Genomic DNA, 9582 nt, shown 5'->3' on the forward strand with positions numbered 1-9582 from the left:
TGATGGTATATGTAAGTTTAGCATAGTGCCTAAGGCACTTGACTGCTAACCAGAAGGCTGGCGGTTCAAACCCACCAGACACTCCTCGAAAGGAAGGTTGGGCATTCCTACTTCCGTAGTGATACTGCCTCGGAAACCCAAGGAGGGGTCGCTATGAGTTGGGGCCGACTCAATGGCAAATAACACACACACACACAAGTGGTGATGGTATATGTAAGTTATGGAGTACAGTAATAAAATGAACACCAATGAACTTACCACCCAACATAAGAAGTAGAGCAACATCCAAAGCTTTGAGATTCCCCATAGGTTCGTCTCAAGTCCCTTTCCTTCTTGCTTCATTCTGTGACCCTATCCCAAATTTTTAAGATAATCATTCCCTTGATTTCTTTATAGTTTTACTATGTTTGTTTCCTGAAACAATATTTCATTTAGTTTTATTTATTTTTAAGCTTTTTAAAAATAGTGTTATCTATTATTTACAACAAATTTTCCCCCTCAGTATTATTTTTGTATGTTTCATGTATATAGAACTATAGAACCAAATTTTCTGGGTTTACATCTAGGCTCTGCCAAGGAATTGCTAGATGGCCTTGGGCTAGTTGCTTAATCTGCCCTTCAGTTTCTTTGTCTGCAAAATGGGGATGATAGTAATCCCTACCTCTTAGAGTTACTGAGGGAATGAGTGAACATAGTCAAGTACATAGAACAACGTGTAAGGGCTCTGCCATTTTAGTGATTCACATGTACACACACACATTGAGAGAAGAAATCTAGGTCTCTTGACTTTTAATCAATGCCTCTCCCTTCAGTTAGGCTCCCAAATATGACCCAAACCCATTTTGGACTTCATTTAAGAGCATTTATAGCATCTAACTATATTATACTTCCTTCAGTAATAATAATCAATAGTAGCAGCAGCAACAAGAGTAGTAGTAATTAAGTAATTAGTAGTAAAGCTGCATTTTATGGGCCCTGGCTGTTTAGTGAGAAGACCTACCTTTAAATCCCGCTTTTGCTTCTTTTGGGTTGTATGACCCTGGGTCTGTGAAAGTTTGAAAGCCTTCATTCCCTCATGTGTGTGACAAGACTAATGAGACTGGACACATCGAGGAAGAGTTTTTTTTTTTTAAATGAATGTCTGTAGAAACAAGAATCTCAGGAACTCTGTTTAGGAAATGCTGTTTAGAACCAAGTATTTTCTGGTTCTCCGTATTCATGTTCGCATATGGGTATCTTCTATATAAACAACAACATCAAAAAAAAAAAAAAAACCCAGAAAGCACGTGTTAAGTAAAACTATTATTAAAATGCTAAAAATCATTTAAAGAATAATGGCTACAATTTTACCTTAAATAGATTTTTTTTTTAACTAAGGAAACTTTGATTGTCACTACTACAGTATAAAATTTAACCACAGTTTCCAGTATTATTGGAAACACTTGATGTAGTAACATTAAAAATGTATAAAATTAATAAACAAGAGTGGTATTGTGAAGAACAAAGTAGGAGGCCTCACACGCCCCTGTCTCAAAACCTACTGTACAAACAATAGTCAAAACAGCCTGGTATTTGTATAGTGACAGACACATAGACCAAGACCTGTGGAACAGAATTGAGAACCCAGAAGTAATCCATCCATTTATGGATAGCTGATCTTTGACAAAGGGCCAAAATCTGTTGTTTTGGTTACCTAGTGCTGTTCTGACAAGAATATACCACAAATGGGATGACTTTAACAAACAGGAGTTTATTCTCTCACAGTTTGGAGGCTCTAAGTCCAAGTTCAAAGTGCCAAGCTCTAGGCGCTGGGTGAAAGCCCCTCAATCTTGGACTTCAGCTCTGATGCCTGCTCCTGGCCCACTGAAGCTGGAGGCTTTTGTTCACTCAGCTGCTGGCTGCTGAGGCTGACAAGCCCAAAGTTCACAAGTAATAAGGCACAGTCCTGATATTACCAAACCACACAGCAGGCCATTAATTCAAGTCTGTTAAAAGTCCCAAGATTGGCAGAGCATGGCAGGCTACTGGACAACGACTTGGCTACAGGTAGGGTTCAAGCGTGCCATAAACTAGAGACCATTCCCCAAGGCTTCTCTTTATATACAGGAAGCAGACCACATACCCAAAGGCAGCTACTCAGCTGCTTGTGGTAAATCTCACCATGGGGTTGACTGCCAGTCTCATCAACCAGATGAGTGGTACGAATAACTACCACCAACTGCCCAGCCACTCAACCAGGCCCAGCCAAGTTGACACACAAACTTAACTACCACACCTATTAAATGAGGAAGAGATAGTCTCTTGAATAAATAGTGCTAGCAAAGCTGGATATCCATCTGCAGAAAAATAAAACTGTTTCCATATCTCTTACCATGTAAAAAAAAATTGACCCAAGATAGATTAAAGACCTAAAACTATAAAGATCATCAAAGAAAAAATAGGGGCAAACTTACAGGCCCTAATAGGTGATGTCAATACACTATCAAACATATCTAAAAACACACAAACATCAGAAGAAAAATGAGACTACTGAGACCTTCCAAAAATTAAACGTTTATGTGCATCAGAAGACTTCACCAAAAGGGTAAAAAGATAAGTTATCTATGACTGGGAAAAAAATTTGGCCAATGACAAGAGTCTAATCTCTAAAATTTATAGAAAATTTCAACCCAGCACACTACCACAAAAACAAAAATAGCCTAATTAAAAAAATGGCAGAGGGTCTGAACAGACACTTCATCAAAGGAGTCATTCCGGTGGCTAAGAAACACATAAAGAAATACTCGCGATCATTAGCCATTACAGAGATGCAAATCAAAGCAATGAGATATCATCTAACCTCAGCATTAATACCAAAAACCAAACTCACTGCCAAAACCAAACTCACTGCCGTTGAGTCAATTCGACTCATAGCGAGCCCTCCTTGGGTTTCTGAGGCAGTATCTCTGTGGAAGTAGATTGTCAAATCTTCCTTCTGAGAAGTGGCTGGTGGGTTTGAACTGCCAGCCTCCTGGTGAGCAGTCCAGCATTAATAGCAAAGTTCAAAAAAAAATAATAATAACAAAAATATGCAGAAAGCAGTGTATCAAAATTCTTATACACTGCTGCTGGGACTGTAGAATGGTGCAACCATTTTAGAAAATGGTATGGCACTTCCTTAAAAAGTTAGAATTAAAAATACCATATAATCCAGCAATCCTACTACTAAAGATATATCCTAGAGAAATAAGAGCAGTGACACAAACAGATATATGCATACCCATGTTCATCACAGGAGCTCTGGTAGTGTGATAGTTGGAGCTGTGTGTCAACTTGGCTGGCCCCCAGTTCTGTGTGGTTGTTCCCATGATGGGATCAGATGACTGTGTTCTGAGTGGCCAGTCTGCCCAAGGGTAGTTTCCCTAGGGGTGTGGCCTGCTTCCAAGGTATCCAGGGACATCCTGGGAAGAGCCGCATTCCTTGAGGGGTTGGAACCCTGGTGTGCGAACTACAGACTTCTGTGAGTGAGCAGCCTACTGCTCGGCCTGGAGATCTCGGATTCGTCTTTTGTTGGAGTCAACAACCAGTGTACTGCATGCCAGCTTGAATCTCTCGGCTCCCCTGTGCTTGCAGAAGCCAAGGCGGCCGCAAGCCCCATCTCCTCCAGAGACTTGGACTTCTCAGCTTGGACTTGTTGGCTTCTATACGTTTGTGAGCCATTTTCCTAAGATAAATTTCTCTCTCTCTCTCTCTCTCTATAAATATATATATACACTTTGCTGGTTTTTGTGTTTCTCTAGAGAACCCAATCTAACACAGGTAGCATAGTGCCTAAGGCACTTGACTGCTAACCAGAAGGCTGGCGGTTCAAACCCACCAGCCACTCCTCGGAAGGAAGGTTGGGCATTCCTACTTCCATAGTGATACTGCCTCGGAAACCCAAGGAGGGGTCACTATGAGTTGGGGCCGACTCGATGGCAAATAACAACAACAACATGTTCATTGCAGCATTATTCACAGTAGCAAAAAGATAGAATAAACTTAAATGGTGATCAGTGGTTAAATAGATAAACAAGCTATGATACACACAGTCGAATACTACACAGTATTAAAGAATAAAGATGAATTCACAAAACACTTCATAATATGGATGAACCTGAGTGAAATTAGTCAGTCTCAAAAGGACAAATATTGTATGGGGTCATTATTATAAAAAGACAAGAAAAGCTTTACACATAGACAGAAGCATTCCTTGGAGGTTACCAGGGGTGGGAGGGGAAGGAAGGGTAAAACACTGACTAGAGGGAGCTCTGGTGGCATAGTGCCTAAGGCATTTGACTGCTAACCAGAAGGCTAGTGGTTCAAACCCACCAGTCAGTCTTCGGAAGAAAGATTGGGCAATCTACTTCCATAGAGATACTTCCTCAGAAACCCAAGGAGGGGTTTCTATGAGTCGGAAATGACTTGAGGGCAGTGAGTTTGTTTGTTTGTTTGTTCTTTTGAGAGGGTGGACACATATTAACTTGGGTGATGAGAAAGACAACATAGAGTAAGAGGGACAACAGCACAAAATAATCAAGGTAAAGGAAGACACCAGGAGGAGTTAAAGAGTTAAAGGTACTTTTACATACCCAATCCTGCAATAACAGTAATAATAATAATCTACAAGTGGATACATAGACAAGCTGAACAGGGATGCGAAGGCAATGGGACTACAGCCACAAATATATGTAGGTTTGACAAAGGATATGTCTACATATGTATTTACATATGTTGCAAATATATCGATGATACAGAAGAGCATATGTGGGGTCATTTTGTAGCAAAGCTACAAAAATTTCTTAGCCATATCCAAATACATTGAAGGAATGAACTGCTGGGCCTTGGGGCTCTGAGGTCAAATGACATAGCATACTCCACAAAGAAAATGTTCTACATTCAACTTTGGTGACTAACGACTAGTGTTTTAATAAAGCTTGTGAGCAGCCATCTAAGGTGCAAGTATTGGCCTCTCCATCCAGAGCAAGAAAGAATGACGTAAATAAAAAATGCAAGGAAACAATTGGTCCAAAGGAGTAATGAACTAAGTGAACCCCAGCCTCCACTGAGATCTGAGGAACTGGATTGTACCTGGCTATCACTGCTGACCATTCTGAAAGGACTCATAGTAGAAGGTCCCAGATAGAGTGGAAGAAAATGTGGAACAAAACTCAAAATCATGAAAAAGACAAGTCTTACTGATCTGATAGATATTGGTGGAATCCCACGAGACTATGGCCAATAGACACCCTTCAAACCTGGAACTGAACTCATCCTTACAGCTTACTTTCAGCCAAAAGATAGGCCTATAAGGGGAAGAGTAACACCAAGTATATACATACTGCTTAGAGCAATCAACCATAAAAGATGAAAAGGGCAGTGTTTACCCAGGGATAAAGCTCAGAAGGCTGAACTGGAAAGGAAAGAAGAATGAATGGTAATGGTAATCACAGGGAGGAAGTGAGAAGAGTGCTGTTACATTGTTGAGATTTCAGTCAGTGTCATAAAACAAAATGCGTATGAATTGTCGAATGGAAAACCAATTTTCTCCGTAAACTTTGCAAGTCACATAAAGTTTTTTTACAAAAAGTGATGTTGGATAAAATCTCTTATGTGAGATGAATAAGAACAAGAAATACAATCTTAATATGTGCTAAATGTGTGCTTATTTTAATTAAGAATATAATGATCAAAGAAAAACCAGTTAATTATAAGTGATTAATGCATTATTTTATAGACAGTAGTCTATATTAAAGTTTTCCCAATGGTAGGATGTCTTCCAGAGGCAACGAGAAAATGGTTTGGCAAAATCATGCAAATTAACCATAAGAATTAATGGGTAGCACTGGTAGCTTCTCAAATTTTTAGTTCTTTAATTTAATTTTTTTGTATAACAGATAATGGTGTTTGAATAATAATCTATACATTTATATGGAATTTAACAGTTTACAAAGAACTTTGAAACATTCTCTTTGGTTCTATATGATAGATCAAGTCTCATAAATTCTGTTTTAGAAGTGGGGAAATTGAGACCCAAAGAAATCATGTTATCCAGCTGAGAATAACTGCCAGAGTCAGAACTTGCTTTCAAAGTGTTTTTATTTTCAAAATGGTATTTCCACTACACTGCTGTTAAAATTACTACTGTAAACGTTTTAGAACTACTTGAGAATTATGAATACACTTAGGAAATAAATGGCTTCTTTGGGTCCAGTATACAGATTATTCAAAAGAAACTCATCCTTATAGTATTATAGAAAATAATACTGAATCTCCAATAAGTTCAGTTTACTTAAACAAGAATTCTTTTAATTAGTTTTATTGAGAGGAAAGAAAATTGGGTGATTACTTCTTTTGTCTGCCTTTTGGAAAGATTAGTTTTGATCCCATTTCAGAGCATGCTTTGGACAGTTCAATTTAATAAATTTGTGTGAGGTAATTTTAGTTCTTCTTTGAAATACTAATACAGCGAATCAGTACACTCAGTTCAGTAGTTTATCTTGTCATCTGTGAAAAGCACAAACTGTAATGTAATAAGGTTAAGGATTATTACAGTTGTGAATTTGACTTTCTGTTCTTAAGAGAACAGTTTCTCTGTAAATATGCAACATAAAACTCATGTTGGCCTGATCTTTGGGACATGAAAAGGGGATGGCCACACAATTTGAACATATCTCTGTTTTTCATCGGATAACCCTACAACTTATCAGATACTTAAAATAATAAACTGCTTAAAAATTTTTTATTATTATTATGATTTTATTGTGATTTGGTGAAGGCTTACAGAGCAAATTCACTCTCCATACAGCAGTTCTACATTGACAACCTACTTGCTCATTGGGTCCTAGAAGTTGAAGCCGCCCAATGCAACAGCTCCCCTCCCACTTCCTCCCCACAGTTACCTCTTCTCAGTGTCCATCCCTCCATGCACTCCTGCCCCCTGAGCTGTCTCCCTGTGCATAAGCAGCCCCTCTCTCTCCCATGATTGTTCTCTCCAAGGAGTGTATCTACTTGAGGTAAATGTTCAATTCATATCTTTTGTTTGGCTGGAAACCACAGGTATGGGTTTGATTCCAGACCCGAAGGACAGCTAGGGGCCATAGTCTCAGTGGTTCCATCCGGCTCTATCGGACCAGCAAACCTGGTCCCGCCTTTTTTTTCCTCCAATTATTTTGAGTTTTGTTCCACATTGTTCTCCCTCTCTATCAAGGATCTCCTGGATAGATCCCCTTTCAAGTGGATGACAGTGGTAGCCGGGCACCATCTAGTTCTTCTGGTCTCATAGTCATATAGGCTGCAGATCAGATGATGTGTCAGTCACTAGGACTAATTGTTTCCATGAATTTTGGTTTTCTTCATTATTCTTTGTTCTGGATGAGGAGAGACCCCTCGTTGCATCTAGATGCCAGCTTGCTAGCTTTTAAGATCCCAGTTGCTACTTGCCAAGGCAGGAGGTGGAACAATGTTTTGTGTAGTATGTTATGCCAATTGAGCTTGATGACCCCTGCGACTATGGTCCCAAGCCCACAGGTTCAACTACTCAGTCTCTCTGGGTAGCTGGCTGTGACCAAGCAGTGACCACAACCTAGCCCCTTGTCAACTCTACTGTACAGCTGGGAATTCTGATCTTTCACATAAACTTGTAGGACCATTGTCTGCCAACCCTATATATGTACTTGGGTACACTCCCCATTTCATAGACATACCTAATCATACAGCCTGTCCACCCATCTATCCATCCATATACCCATGTTTGCCTTCATTGACAACGCAGTACTATATGTGCAAAAGGGTTCATATTTGTTGTCTGTACCTCCCAGCTGTTATCTGAAAGGTCGTTAATTTGAATCCGCCAGCCACTCTGTGAGACAAAGATGTGGCAGTCTGCTTCTGTAAAGATTGGTAGCCTTGAAAACCCTATGGGGCTGTTCTACCCTGTCCTAAGGGGTCTATATGAGTTGGAATTGACTCAGTGGTATTGTGTTGGAGTGAAAGCTCAGTGTGACTGAAATGCTGTGGGGCCCATCTATTTGAATAGCTGCATTTTGGAGGTTGGGGATAAAACAATGATTAATCTTCTATTATTTCTCCCAACCTCTCCAAGGATTTAAAGACATCTTGGCATTCTTCATGAGAAAAAATAAATGCCATATTGTGCTGCTTGTTCATTAAGCTTCAGCATACCTTCTTACATGGACAGATCTTTGATACTGCACTCCCTTCACAGATTTCAGGCTTTCTCTCTATTCTGGTCTTTCAAGCAAGGTGTATAGGAACTATAGATTGGATTATATATGTACATTTTAGTATGTCCCCCAAATTCAGTTTTGTGATACGTATGTGGGAAATATAGATATGCTTACCTCTGTGAAGGAGCAGTGTTCTTGTGTTTGGAAAGGCCATTCCATGACATCATGTACCATTCTTTATAACTCTTTTGTTTCAGTGTTTTGGGAGCTTTCCAGCACTAATATACTTAGCTCTTGACAGCTGTCTTGGGTACAGTGTTGGAATGATACAGAATTGTTCTCTGTATCTGTCTTACATCCTTGTCAAATTTACCCCTTCTTGTTCCTTGTTGCTCTTGTCATTCCTCTACCTGAGTTCCTTGGCTCTATTGCAGTTTCTGTGATTAACTCTTAAAACTTAATTAACCCTTATAAATCACAGCCTGGCACTCAGTGGAAGTTGATAATTTCCAGAAATTATTTGTGTGGTATAAGCAATAGAATTGTGATTGGAAATAGTTATGTTAAAAACAGTATAAGATGATAGGGAAAGGAAGTTAGTGGTGGAGGTGAAACACAGCAATTTCAGCTCCCCCAAGGATTCAAAAGAGAAGCAAAACACAGGTGACTTAAAAAAGAAAGCCTGAAGTAAGATGTTAGAAATTCAGTCAAATCAATCAATATTTGAAATAACCATTAACAGTTTAAACTTAGTGTTAAAATCAGAAACTCTTGGGTTAGATTGGAGAAATAAAATCTGGCCTTGTGATGTTTACAAGAGGTAACCTTAATACATAATGTACAGTGAGATTCTGAGCAAGGAAATGAATATATAGATAGATAAACTGTTAGCTTAAGTATATGTACATCAGTCACAATAAGCTTTAAAGCAGTAATAATCATTAGCGATAGTGATAATTATGAATTCATATGAACGTCATAGCCTCTAGTTACATGAAGAAAAATTTGACAGAATTTCAAGGAATTACTGATAAAACCCTAGTCATAGTAGGAAATTTTAGTGTCAGCTTTCATTAATTGATGTATTAAAACCAATCCAGTTGCCATCAGACCATTTCCAATTCATATTTCATATGACCCCATGTGTTTCAGTGTAGAACTGCACTCCATAAGCTTTTTAATGGCTGTAATCTTTTGGAAGTAGATCACCAGACCTTTGTTCCAAAATGCCTCTGGGTGTATTCAAACTACCAACCCTTTGCACCTTCCAGAGACTTCTATTAATTGATGAGCTAAGCAGAAGAAAATGTAAGAACAAAGAGGACAATAAAATTAATTTGAATTGATATATCTATGTATGTATATATGTATACAT

The 9582-nt window shown here is 38.8% G+C and overlaps 1 protein-coding gene across 1 annotated transcript in view; it reads left to right on the forward strand.

Annotated features, from left to right (window-relative positions):
• The window catches only part of RALGAPA2 (Ral GTPase activating protein catalytic subunit alpha 2), a 479248-nt gene that overhangs the window by 136475 nt on the left and 333191 nt on the right, over positions 1–9582 (forward strand).

The sequence above is a fragment of the Orycteropus afer genome, unplaced genomic scaffold (genome assembly GCF_000298275.1).
Source record: "Orycteropus afer afer isolate SDZICR_OR568_19922 unplaced genomic scaffold, OryAfe1.0 scaffold00208, whole genome shotgun sequence".
NCBI lineage: Eukaryota > Metazoa > Chordata > Mammalia > Tubulidentata > Orycteropodidae > Orycteropus > Orycteropus afer.